Genomic DNA, 14,238 nt, shown 5'->3' with positions numbered 1-14,238 from the left:
TTTTTTTTTTTGATTTGGTACTCCAAAAAATCGATTGCTAGACCCCTCTAGAATATACACACCAAATATGAGCTCTTTATATTAATGGGAAGGTCTTCCGCTTTGCAATTTTTCATTTTTACATCAAGCTTCTACTAAAAAAAAAAAAATTTTTTATTAATTGACTTTTTAGCAAATTTCTTTTCATATTCTTGTTAGAAATTGAACGCTCTACAAAAAAGGCCTTATACACTTTTTTCGTTTATCTAACCGTTGAATAGATATTTGAGGTCCAAAAATCGAGAAAATCTTTAAAAATTCGTTTTTTGTTCTTAGTTTTGTAACAAATTGAAAAATTATAATGATCAAACGCGCAAGACATATTCTTGTTGGAAATTAATTGCTCCACAAAAAAGGTCTTAATAACTTTTTTCATTAATCTAACCATTCTAAAGATATTCGAGGTCAAAGTTAAAAAAAAATATAAAAACATTTTATATTTTTAAAAAATTTCTAATTCACTGAAACTTCATTATTTTCATTTTAGCAAGATATATTCTTGTAGGGGCTTAAATGTTCTACAAAAAATTCCTTGGAATCATATTGATTGCTTTAACCGTTTAGAAGATATTCGTACCCAAACCAATGCTCACTGATTTCAATAGTTTTCTTATGACCCGTATGCATTGCGATTTGGATACGAATATCTTCTAAACGGTTAAAGCAATCAATTTCATTCCAAGGAATTTTTTGTAGAACGTTTAAGCCCCTACAAGAATATATCTTGCTTATTTGAAAATAATGAGCTCATATTTGGTGTGTATATTCTAAAGGGGTCTAGCAATCGATTTTTCGGAGTACCAATTAAAAAAAAAAGAATTTCGATTTTTTTGACCCACCCTAATATGTTTCCTTACTTCATAAATCTTACTTTTAGGGCAAATCTATAAGATATCAATTCTTATTTAAGCTTTCTGTCTTTTGCTGTCATACGCGGCCTTGACGACAACGAATAAGTGCACGGTTAAAAATGTTGGTGTAGATTCTCCGAAAATTTGGGTTACATTATGAGGTTACACCAAAATTCTATTTAAATTTAATACTTTAATTGTATACATTTTTTAGTCTCATACCAAATTTATTGAAATTTAATTATTTTTGTATTAAAAATCAAGAACGTATTCCTCAATTTAAAGTTTCAGTTTATTATAATGATATTTCTTTCTTTTTTATTATTTTATGTATTTTCTTTCTTACTTCTTAAAAATGAAACAAAACATTTGTAAAAACTCATCATAAAAATAATAATGGTGATTATTATTTCTTTTTTTCACAAACTATGTGAAGTGAAATCTTATTTCCGATAAAATTTTGTCATTTCTTCCAAAAAAAACACAAAGCGCTTTTAAAATTGTGAAAATTCTAATTTTTTATTTTTTATCAGAAAAAAGGTTACCAAATGCACTTTTCTGAACCAACAAAGTTTTATAGGTACTTTTTCAGATAGCGGTAACCCTAAATCCTATCACAAAAAAAAATGTATTTCATTTTTAAAATAGCTTCCATTTTCGTTTATGTTTTAAAGTTAATGTATTAAAGTTTGACTAAAATTTGATTTTCTTGTATTAAAAAAAAAAAGACGAGTATTCTTAACCAAATTAAGTTATAATTAAGGTGCAAAGAAATTAGTTTTTTATTCAATTTTTTTTATAAGTATTTCAATACTTTTGATAACATTTTAAAGTTTTGTATTTGAAACTAATATCTACATTTTAACTTTTTTTGTATTTGAAATCAATAAAAAAAGATTATTAAAAAAGTGTGTAGTAAAATCGCAATATTAAAAAATTATAATTTTTTTTATGAAAAAGGCCTGATTCCAAAGGCCTGCAACAGAAACAGAATTTTTTATCGTGATTTATATCGATTTAATGTTCGTATCTAGTTTATTTTTTTCAAGATCCACCGTAATGTGAATATTTTGTCGAAAGCCATCATATTGTTGACGAAGGGCTTCAGACATATAATTATTGCAGCAGAAAGAATGTTAAAATCAATGTTAAGGAGACTGATTCCTCTGTAATTGGTGCATTTCAGAGTGTCTCCTTTCTTAAGGATCGGACATACAATGCCGAAATATTAATTTTTGTATCTTTTTACTATCTATAACAGGCAGAGTGAAATTTTAAATCACCTCAATACCAACTTGTTTACAATAAATCAGCCTATTACCTACTAATTTTGTCCAGTTTTTGACATTTTTGCTTGTCTATTCTTATTGTGTTTTTTTTTTTTACTGAACGATAAACTTAATTGCATTAATTTGAAATCATTGATATACAATCCTCTGAAGATAAATACTCTGCGGAAAATTAAAAATCACAAAAAACAAAAATTATACCTACATACCTAACCAATATCTCAACCAAGCTAAAAAGAATTAAAGAGTTGGTATCGGGGGAAGGGCGGTGCGGCGCAGCCGGCGGTGAATGATGCCAAAAGATAGGCAAATTAAAATCCTATTCCATTTAAAAAGCTGTCAATGAATTCAGATTTATGCATTTCCCTTGCAGAAGATGCATGTGCTGCTCCACTATTGTAGTTCTTGCGGTGGTGGCAGTGGTAGGTACAGTAAAACCTCCTGTTTTCGGTTAGCTCTCTTTAGTGAATAGATAGATATGTACATCTAACCGTATCCGAGAGTTTATATTTCGTCGGCGTAAAGCAAAATTGTTCCAAATCCACTTTTGACCGAAAATGAGTTAATGATAGAGTGTTACTAATTTGAGGGTGCTCTTTCCGAATTTGAAAACCATTTTTGTCAAAAAAAATTTCATTCCACAGATAATATAATTTAATGCTACATAGAACAATAAATACAGGGAATTAGCCTTTTGAAAATGAGCCCGAGTATTCTTGATTGTTCTATCCATTTTTTATTTAAGGAAAAAACGTACTTGTATAGGAATTGTTCTATCTCCAATTTTGTTTTTTTAGTTTTAAAAAATATTTAAAAATAGTATGCACCTACTAATGAGGTAAACTTGTATATTTTATTCAAGAGAAAAGAACAAACTTTATAAAAAAACGTAACTTGAACGGCAAACGAGCAGAAAATTGTCGTTTTAAACTAATTTGAAACTTAAAAATCGTGCCCTGTAAAATTTGCTTTTTGTGACCTAGAACAATTTTGCTTTACGGCGCGGCGACGATTTATAAATGTGGTAACCCGTGCGATGGGTTATTATTCCAGCCTCCCAGCCTCCATCACCTTTTGCGATAAACTGACAAAGGTTCCCCGCGTTCAACGCAGGCCACCTGAACTTAAGTTCCGAATTTTTAGAGGCTCTGATTTGGTCAGAACCCAAATTCAGCGTTGAACGATTGTCATGAAAAAGTGCATCGCTGCTTTCGGTAACGGTGTAAATTGTAGGTCCTTTCTTGGTCAAAATTTTTTGGACGTGAAATCGCTCCATTTTCGATGCCCGAAATATGCCGATAAGGACTAGGGTACGATTTTTGCGGTTTCAAAAATTGGGACTTAGTTCATTTTCATTTTGTGCGCTGATATTCACCTAAGAGAGCCTGAACTGTGTGTATATAGTGTATCGTCATTTAAGAAGGGAACACAAAAAAAAAAATGTAATAACGCGCTCTTCAAAAACAAAAACAAAAAAAAAAGAAAAGAACATGGAAATGAAATATGAAAACAAGAAAAATTCTTAACAAAGAAAATAGAAAAAAAGGAACTTCATGATCTGCATATTTTTTCAAATAAAAGGTACTCTTTTGGAGGAGATTTTTTCGTCGTCTCCATGCCGTTGTGTCTTTTGTGTATATGCCTATGCCTATGCCTACCCCACAATGGTATTCTTATTCTTGTACTTCTCTGCGTTCTATTTATTTGTTTCTTTTTTTTTTATATTTACGAAATTAATTTATTACCTTTTCATTGATTAAAAGCGAGTAATATAGTAATAATCTCAATCTCGGGGTAACTACACATGTAGATATGGCATGTATCTGGTATATTTTTGTTGTTGTTGTTGTTGTTGTTCGGATTGGATTTCGCTATACACGAGCCGAACTATCATCCAGACCATCAATATACTGTGGGTTGTTTGGTCCTTGAAACTTAAACCTCATGAATTAAAACACAAATGCATAAGCAATTCGGTTTCTTAAAGTCGATTTTTATTTATTTTTTTTTTTTTCATTTCTGATTTAATCAGAGTTAGGCCATGGTTAAATTAGAGCAAATTCACCAACCTCCACTGATTAATCAAAAGTTATTTAAAATAAGAAAGTGATATATTTTTAATGCATCTATCTTTAAGGTCAGCAAAAAATAAACTTTAGGTAAGCAAGGTGTTAAAATCGATTATGATTAATACTTTAAAGAAGCCTAATAGAAGCATTATTGTTGGACTCTCAGATTGGATGGGAAATGGCTTAATTACTGAGTAATGGGAATACAAATTTATGCAAGCTGTTACAAAGTTAAGTTTCCATAAAGAAATTGGTTCTGATTAATACTTTATATAAGCCTTAAAGAAGCATTATAGCAGTGCTCCTATTTACTGAATTGCTGTTTTACGATTTTATGGTAAATGGAATACAATTTTAAGCAAGCTGTTAACAAAATTAAGACTTTCATAAAAAAAGTTGGTACTGAGTAATACCTTATGCAAGCTTTAAAGAAGCATTAATGCACGTAACAGAGTTATTTTTAAATTAAAAAAGACATGGAAAGCAAACAGTTGAGATACTGAGAGGTAACTTTCTAAAAGAAGGTACATATTTAAATTTTGGAAACTATAGCTTGTGACTAATGAACTTGTCTCAAAGATCAAGTTAAATATAAACTATTTTATTTATTTTATTATTTAAATGTCCCACTGTAGATATCGTCGTTTCATGAAAATGCGACTAAGACGATGATTATGAAGACGGGGCAAAACGTTCACATAAATGTAAATTTGCTATTAGTTCTTTTCCTTTATTTTTTTTTTATATTTTTACTTTTCGGAGTACACGTTCAGATCCAAGCCAACTCAACTATCCTATGTGTACAACGACAACAACGATGACGACGCGACGTGCATAGAGTGTGCTATTTGAATGCCAAGCTCTCGAACTCGAACAGGAAAAGAAGGATCATAATATACGCACTAATTTATTTATTTTTTTTTTTTTTGCATTTCTCCTTTTGATAAGTTAAACCTCTTTGGGTTTTAATATGCGCGCATGCGCGTATAATATCTATAAAATGTATCTTTTTGTCTAGGAACACATGATGCCCCTGTAACAAAACCGATCTACATCATTTTTGAATTTTGATCGCAAACACACAAGGGAGAGACATAAATGTGCTACAATCAATAAAAGATTTAATATGACAGCGAAAACATTGATATAGTTCTGGTTTCTCTGACCATAAGAGCAAATAAATTCAATTATTCTATTTGTGACAAATATTATATACAACCTATTTTTGGAAATATTTTTTTTTTTTTTTTTTAGATTTTTTATTTTGGTAGGTAATTTGTTTTGAGTGAACCAATCCCACTTATTTTTTCTCAAGATTGGGCGCGTCTCAACAGAAGAAATTTGGTAAATAAATCATAGAAACTATCCAATGTATTTCAAATTTTAACTTAAAGTAAGATTTGAGTTAATGATTTAATACATATTTAAGTTTTATGGCTTTCTCCAAGTCGTCTAGATTATGGCCTTTGAGAACATCTGATGACATCTGAGAAAGACATGTCCTCTCTTCAAAAAAAAAAAAAATAAAACTCTGTTCTTCTGCACAGCGAACTCAAATACTTGAACTGATTTGTTGAAAACAGTGACTGCATGTTAACACTTTGTTTTGAAGAAATCACATGATAGCACATTTCTTTGACAACCTGTGTATCACCAAAAATCTTAAATTCTTTATCCCTACTAAACCTGGAAAGGTCTACCCATCCGACAAAAAGTGAAATCTATTAAATTCACGGAGAAAAAAACGGCACCTTAAAATTAGATGATGCGCACATTAAATTTCACCATCTTAAAATAAGGTGATATCCGCTTAAAATAAAGTGATTCCACTTAAACTCAGTTAAATTTAATGTGAACTTCATCTTATTTTAATGTGAATGTTCATCTTAAAAAAACCGACCAAAAACAAAAATTTTAAAATTATAGTCATAATTTAAGGCGGAAGTCATCTTAGCAAAAAACCATGCAGAAATCCGTTTAATTTAAGGTGGGATCTGCTTAATTTTATGTGGTCTGTTTTCTCCGTGTTTGTATGTCAATTGTCAAACTAAAACTCTTTTATAAAGACTCCCCTGTTTTTTTTTTCAATAAGCTATTTCCTTAAACAGATCACTTCAATGGTATTTCTAGTTCCTACTCGTCAATCCGTCACCGAATAATAAAAATTGAAAAAAAAAAAAATGATTTATTGTTATTAAAGGAATAAACTTTTACCTACTTTTTGTCACAATTTTAACTGAAAAAAAGAAAATCTCTAAAGTCTGTTCGATTAAATCAAAAAAAAAAAAATTAAAAAGACTATAAAGTACAGCTTAAGGTACACAGATAAGCTAAAACTGAGAATACAAAAAAAAAACATAATGCTGCCTCCGGGATTAATTTAATTTCTCAAGTCTGTGATTCCATTTCAATTCTTTTGGGTGTGCCACACACAAGCATTATTATTTAATTTATATAAATGTTTGTTTCTTCACTTTGCCCTGTTTATTTTTTATTAGACAAACAACAAATAATATCTTTTCATCTCATTTTTTTTTTCCTATTTATTCTTTATTCACATCAGATTGAGTTTCATATTTCTTTTTTTTTTATTATTATTTAAAATTCGGAGATACAAATTTGTGCACACGCACAGAAACTCTTAATTCAAATTAACCAATTGATATGGTGGTGATTTTGAGAACAAAATTATAAAACTAAAAAAAAAAATTGAATTCTGTCAATGCATTTGCTTTGAGAAGGCTTGATTTGTTTAGGTTAACCAAAAGAAGGTATTTGGTAAACATCCTCTTTGAGAAAATTATGTGTTAAGTGGGAAAAGTTGAGCTCTGCCAATATATAAAAAGATTAAGCCGAGATTCTCAAAGTTAAAGTTTTTGATTTGGATTTTTTTTAGAAACATTCAAATTTCAAAAATGTAATGACATAGTTTTTTTTATTCCAAATTCTTATATTGAACATCAAAATCTATCAGAAAAGTATATTTTTGTTCAATATTGTTATGTTCAAAATTTTAGTTTTTGTATTATTTTTATGTATTTTTTTTAATTTTTGCTTAAATATGAACCCCAAAATAGTAATTTTTTTTAAATGAAAATTGATAGACAAGTTAGCATGGGCCAAAATATTTTTCATGCCTAATTAGATTAAGGTGTAATCCTTCCATCAACAAATCAACTAACGACTGGGTCGCACGTACTTGCTCTTGCAGCTCAAAGCACTTTTATGTTATTTTACTTGTAGATTTTAAGAGCTGGTTCTATATAAATTTTTAAAAAAAATTTGTCGACACGAAACCAATACTTGCCCATTAGAGCAAGTAAAAAATGACAAAAAAATGCACTGCCCTAGTTAAAAAACAAACATGTAGATATTGCAATTTTTATCAATTTTTTTTGTTCATTTTTGCAGTTGAGTTTTTGATGGGAAACTTAATCTATAATAAAATAACATTTTTAGTGATGTTTTGCATGATATTTATATATTTATGACGGTTCGAAGAGATTTTTTTAGCCCTTAAATATGAAGGTATTAACTTTATTTAAAGCATTTTTTTTGGGATCGGGTCAAAATTCTGGCTTCAAAATTCTGCTTTTAAAAATTCTGCTTTTTTAAAGAAAATTCTGTTTTTTAAAATTCTGCTTTTTTTCTATTCTGCTTTTCAAAATTCTGCTTTTTAAAATTCTGCTTTTCAAAATTCTGCCAGCAATATATTTGAACAAAAAAATTCTGCCAATTCTGACTTTTTTTTATAGCATATGCGCTGACTAAAGAAAAATACACCTCATTAATGTAATTCAACATTGGCACTTTCCTAAATTTTTTTTCGCAAATATTTTTTAAAATGCTGATAAAATCTATAACTTATTGGAACCGATGTTGTTTGATACAAGATATTCCTTTTCTTATTCAAATTTTTGAATATTCATCTTTATTTGACAAATTAAAAAATTTTGAATTATTTTCGGAAATGTTTAGTATTCAAAACCTTTTCTTAATATTTTCAAATTTATTCATTTATAAAACAAAAATTAATATACATTCAAAGAATGCAAATTATGTAGGTAAATAATCAAATAAACAGATAATTATTAAGAATATGATTTTACAGAAAAGCGCGCGCTTTTTAACATTTTCCAAAACCTTTTTTTAATTTTTTGCAGAAATTTGAAAAACAGAATTATGAAAAGCAGAATTTTGAAAAACAGAATTTTGAAAAGCAGAATTTTGAAAACAGAATTTTGTAAAGCAGAATTTTGACAAAAGAATTTTGACCCCGGCAGAATTTTGACCCCAACCCATTTTTTTTTTTTTTCAATTAAGCAAGTATCTATTTTTAATTTTGATCATTTAATGTGAGACTTCAAAGTGTTTTTTTCACCAAGTCTGAAAAAGAAAAATTAACAAAATAGTAATATAGTAGCTCTTGGTAGCTTGGTACCTTAAAACATAGTACTAAATCATTTTTTTTCTATCAGGTAAGAAAATAAAAAGTTCCACCAACTTCGCCATTTTGTTTTATGATTTGTTTTCTACATGGGTTAGTGGGTAAAAATACTTAATGGCTTTTAAATCTTAGCATCCCATATGTAAAATTTTGACATTTAGATAGATAGATAAATTCTTTATTTTATCAACAAGTATAAACAAATTTTTTTTTCTGAATCAAGACATATAAATTGAAGAACAAAATAAATTAAAATGTATTATAATAAACTATAACATAATTTTGTAATTAGTTTAGTTACCTATATAAATATGAAAATATTAAAAAGAAACGAGAAAATAAAATTTGATAATTTTAATATAATAACAATTTTATTTAAGTGATTTAAAACACAAAAAGAAGTTGTTTTATAATGATTTGAAACACAAAAGGTAAAATGAACAATTTTATTAGCGTGATTTGAAACAAAAAAAGATGTAAGTTTGGCAATTTTAATATTTATTACAATTTTAAACTTAATAAAATCACAAAGATAACACTCCAATTTTATATTTTTTTTTCTACACATTTTTACAATGGTTTTAATTTAATAGTGATTTGAAACACAAATAAAAAAAATAAATTAAATTAAACTGCAACAGTTGGAAATATTTAAAAAGAGTTCACCATGTAACCCATAACGCTGCTCCATTTAAAATTTCATAAGAGCGTTGTAAAGAGAGAAAACCTTCTTGGCCGGCGGATTTCCTGAAGAATTGGACAGATTTTGACATTTATTAAATGGTCAACAAAGGTAAACGGCTGTAATTGTTTAGTCAGCTAAAAATTATTTCCTTAAATTATTTTGTTTGCATCCTAACTGCCGGTCACTGTGGTGTATGTGTATCTTTTTTTTATATTGAAATATCTTATTGTTTAATATCTACGTATTGTAAAAATTGTAAAACATGGTGTGTAGTTTTTGGATTTATTACCTAATTGCACTCTTTAAGAACCTTTTTCATTTAAAAATCACATTTTAAATATAATTATATGTGTAGGTAATATAAGTATTTTTTGTGATTGGAATAAAGTTGAAAACTCATTACGTTGGTATCAATGCTTATTAAGAATTCCTTTTAATAACATGAGACTGATGCTTTTCGACAATAATATTCTCTACGAAAAAACAACTGTGTTACCAAGATAGACCACATTATTGCCGTACATTGCAAACAATTCATTCAAAATTTGGGTTATATTCGTAAATTGTGTTCTATCTATAACTCACTAGTTTTTCTAGTAATTTGTAAGTACTTTATAAGTGAAAATCGGCAAACTTTAGGACATCAAATACCAGGTATTTTGGCGAATTAGCATAATAAAGGCTCTTATACACTTATATTTTTTGATTTTGCTCATATCGTTCCAGGTTTGTCCTTGTTTTCAATTTTGTTTTTTTTTTGTTGTCCAAAGCAAAAAACTAATATCCCAGTTTCGCGAATTCCACTGAAATATTTTCGTCGCATGATTTCAACTAACGCCTCGATCTCTAAAAAGTGTAAGTCCAGTGCAGAGTTCATTCAGTCATTCTGCGAATTCATTGTCATCATCATCGAAACGCCTTCTACAACTTCCCATTTCGTATCAAAATGCAGACAAGTCAATCATAAGAGCAAGCTAAACTACATATTTCGTGATTTATTCTCAAGCATTTTATTTGTTATGTTGTGTCGATTCAGTAGTAACAGTAGCTATTGTCCTGAAGTCCACCACACAACACCACCACCACCGTATAAAACAAAATCACAAAAGAAATCTTAAATAAAACGCACTGCTGGTGTCGTAAGTAGAAGGAGCGTCTCACGATGCGTCTTCGGGGCAACTGCACGTTGTTGGCTCATTTCTTCTCGTATTGGTATATAACAAATTTGATTGTTATCGTTATTCATTTTGCAAACATACGAATATTAGAATAAAAAAATATATTTCATATATTGTTTATTCAGAACCGGAAACAACTTGGGACCGATATGACATCCTTGTGGAGCACCAGAATGAACGGTTAGGTCTTTTGATAGACGAACTGGATTCTTTTTTTTTTCATTTTGTTCACTTTAATTTATTTATATATGGAATATAAACTTAAATAAATTGGAAACAATACAATTTTTTCTTAATTTTTTCATAACACCTTTATAATCTTTTTTTTTATTCGAAGCCAATACCTGCCCCATAGAAAGAATGAATAATTTCTTAGATAGTTTCTGTATTCATCAATGTTTTTGGCGTTGTGATGCGATGTGATAATGTCGCATAATTAACGTACACAAATATTTGTCATACGTTTTTTTTCAAATCAAATTCTTTACCAGGAGCAATTTTGAAAATTATGATCGAAACAGACACTGAGAACGGAAACAAAGACCTTGATTTATGTTAACCATTACGTCTTTTTTTCCTTTTTTTTTTTTTGAAAAAAAACTCGTCTAAAACATGAAAAGAATTTTGACAAATTATATTAGCTTCTTTTTATTTTCCTGTGACATTTTTTCATGACCGGGTTCAACACAAAATTTGTAGAGGCTCTGATTGATCAGAACCAAATGGGACCTTACTTTACTATGAACAAATAAAAAGCCTCTAAGAATTCAGAACCAGGGGCGTACACACCATTGGGGCAAGCGGGGCGTTGCCCCAGGGCCCCGAATGGAGACAATGCAGAGAAAGCAACTTTTTATATACGAACGAAGCAAAAAGATAAGATGTTTAACATGACACAATATTCTAGATCTGACATATTCTGCATATTTATTTCATCTAAAAAAAACCAAAATATTACCTCAGGGGCCCCAAACAAGTAAATAGCTTTTTTCAAAGAAAAATTATATACCTATTATCTTAGAGCTCCAAAAAATATTACTTGAATAATTTTAGCGACCAAAGAAAGATACATCAGGGACATCAACAAAAAATATATCAAATGGAACCAAATATCAAAGGAGCCCCAAAATTTTTGTTTTTCTTACTTTCGGGAAAATTTAAACTCAAAGTCTCGAAACAAATTTTTTTTTCAGATTTTCATACCTAACAAACAATTCTGCTTCTATTAAACTTTACAGAAGCAATAAACTAAAACAGAAAGATTTTTTGTCAAAATCATTTCTTAGAAGAAATATCAACTCCCGCTCAAACGAGGGGAAATAAGCAAATACCCTTCCCAAAAAAACTTAATCCTTCCACACAAGCGAATCTGCTAACAAACTTTCAAGTCAAACTTCTTACCACGAAAAGCCTAAATATATCCTACCTACCTGCCTATTATGCCAACTGTTTGTTAAGTTAAATTTTCACCTTTTCTGATATCGTTACATAGTCTATCTCTACTTTATTGTTGTTTCTGTATTTTTAAAAATTCATCTTCGAGCATCTCTTAATCCTATCTATAGAAAGAAACCAATCCTTTTCAACGCGCCAGAGACCTAAGCGGACAAAAAAAAAGCTATGTAAAGAGGAGGTACCTGACATACTCAAAGGAATAGTTTTTTATCTGATCAGTGCCGTTTGCGGTAATAAAATCTAAATTCATGTTCATCTCGATAGAATGAGATACATTTGTTTTTTTTTTTTTTTTTTTGTTCTTTCAATAATTTTGTTCTTGAATCTATAAGATAGGTATGTAAAGAAATAATCTTTGAGCTTCATCTCTCTTACTCTCTTATAGCCCAGACAAATTCTTATAATAGGCAAAAAGGCACTTAGTCCATAAACATATTGAGTTGCCATTTTGAGTGCGCACAGAGGGCAGCGCACATACAAAAAAATAAAATTACAACATAATGCAAAAAAAAAAAAAAAAAAAAAAAAAACAAAACAAAAAACTTCATCACAAAGATATGCAGAATGAATAGAGATGGATAATCTTTTTCTCTTTGGAAAAAAACACAAGAACTAAAAACAAAACTAATAAAACTCTCTCAACAAACACAAAAAACCAGATACTAATCGAAAGCAGCACAACAAAAAAAAAAAAAAGATGCAGAATGAATTATAACATAAATCTTTTAATGTCTCTACAATATTCTCAATATTTCTTGCAATTAAAAATCGATTCTTAAATGCACACACGTCAAAGATACTCTGGTAGGTATATTTGTGTAGGTTATAGCTATCTATCTATCTATCTATCTATCTGGCTGCACGCGCCTGGCCCCATCGCATCGCATCGTACTGTTGCGATCTGTTGGATTGGACTACTCGGACTGTTGTTGGTCTGCAATGCCTGTCTTTCGTCCTTGCTTGCATCTTTGTAGTATGTAAATGCACACAGGTATTTTTCTTTTCTCATATCAAATCCGAATAGCATCCAAAAAGAACAAGACCAACAACAACAACAACAACAACAAACAACATATAGCAAAAATATATCTCAAAATTAACAAACAAAAAAAAAATAAAGGAAATAAATAAAAATATTACATGGGAGCTTTCTTTGCAAAAGAAGCGAATGCCGTCACTGCATCTTTTCTGCATTTGGGCGCATAGCATACCGCCCGCCCTTTAGACATTGTCTAGAGATCAGGTATGTTTTTTTTTTTCTTTCTGTGCGGTGGTCTTAATTTTTTTTAAATTACCGTCGAGCGTCGACGAATGAATCTTCGGAAATCGATTCGATTCTTCCTCTCTCCGGACGATTGTTGATGCTGATTTCTTCAGGATGATGCACTCTATGATCCTGATGTAGCAGAGAGGGGTACCTACTATGAGCTGGACCGCATGATGCTTGCTGCTGAGTTGCACTTTCATTCATTCTCCGTTTGAGAGTTTTGTTTAATTTCTGTTCTAAGTAAATTTGATTTCAATAATCGATAAGAATTGAAAAAATAATACAAAATTGAAGGAAACGGATATCAAGGCGGATCTAGGGATCGTATGAAGTCAATTTGAGTTTGTTTTTTTTTTTTTTTGCTTTTGTTCGTTTTATTTTCATTTATACGTTGAAAAGTTGAAATATCTTTAACATTGTTGAATTGAATCCTTTTGGCGAATGGAGAGAGAGAGAGGGTCTCTTTTTTAATTTTTATTTTTGTTTTTATTCTGTTTGGATCGAGCTAATAGGGTCGGCCAATAGCTTAGCATTTCAAATGAATATACATAAATATACCTACGTATAGATACAAGATGATGATCGGTAGAGATATTAATCCTTAAAGGTATAGAAAGTTGGATAACGAAAAGAGTTCATTGAACTTTGAAATCGAAGAAGAATTCTGAAATGATTTTATTTAATTGGTTGCCCGATTTTATGGAAGATGAGTTACCTACCACTCACTTGAAAAATAAGAAAAAAAAAAATAATGTCTTTGCTTAAACATAATTCTTTTTAAGTAAACAATGGTTAGATTGCAATTTGAAAACAGGGCCGGACTGACGCGTAGGTCATGACGCCAAAGAGTACGTGTGGCAAAATGATTTGAAAGGAGGGGGCCTCTATTCAAAACCTAACGGAAGCGTTCAACTTATAAAAAGTTACTTTTTAGACAGAGGGGGGGGGGGGGGGGGAA

At 29.8% G+C, this 14,238-nt stretch overlaps 1 protein-coding gene across 1 annotated transcript in view; it reads right to left on the bottom strand.

The window, feature by feature from the left end:
* LOC129920506 (uncharacterized) overlaps positions 1–14,238 on the bottom strand; it is a 58,295-nt gene that overhangs the window by 28,529 nt on the left and 15,528 nt on the right. The window lies entirely within an intron of this gene.

The sequence above is a fragment of the Episyrphus balteatus genome, chromosome X, assembly GCF_945859705.1.
Source record: "Episyrphus balteatus chromosome X, idEpiBalt1.1, whole genome shotgun sequence".
Taxonomy (NCBI): domain Eukaryota; kingdom Metazoa; phylum Arthropoda; class Insecta; order Diptera; family Syrphidae; genus Episyrphus; species Episyrphus balteatus.
This window is presented reverse-complemented; position numbering and strand designations above follow the sequence as displayed.